General features: G+C 48.5%; 1 protein-coding gene across 1 annotated transcript in view; it reads left to right on the top strand.

The window, feature by feature from the left end:
• The window catches only part of LOC117958237, an 859,617-nt gene that overhangs the window by 317,199 nt on the left and 542,189 nt on the right, over nucleotides 1–229 (top strand). The window lies entirely within an intron of this gene.

Below are 229 nucleotides of genomic sequence, written 5' to 3'. Positions count from 1 at the left end.
TAGAAGATCAGGTTGCCTTTCTGCAGCTGCTCAAACGCCAGTTTTCCCAGAGACTCGATCATCTTCCTGGTCTCTGGACTCCAGTGTGAATCTGTCTCAGCTCCTCCATCATACTTTATGTTCTTCACTTTGGACTGAACCACCAGGAAATGGATGTACATCTCAGTCAGGGTCTTGGGCAGCTCTCCTTTCTTTGTGGTCTTCAACACGTCCTCCAGAACTGTAGCAG

The sequence above is a fragment of the Etheostoma cragini genome, chromosome 15, assembly GCF_013103735.1.
Source record: "Etheostoma cragini isolate CJK2018 chromosome 15, CSU_Ecrag_1.0, whole genome shotgun sequence".
Taxonomy (NCBI): domain Eukaryota; kingdom Metazoa; phylum Chordata; class Actinopteri; order Perciformes; family Percidae; genus Etheostoma; species Etheostoma cragini.
This window is presented reverse-complemented; position numbering and strand designations above follow the sequence as displayed.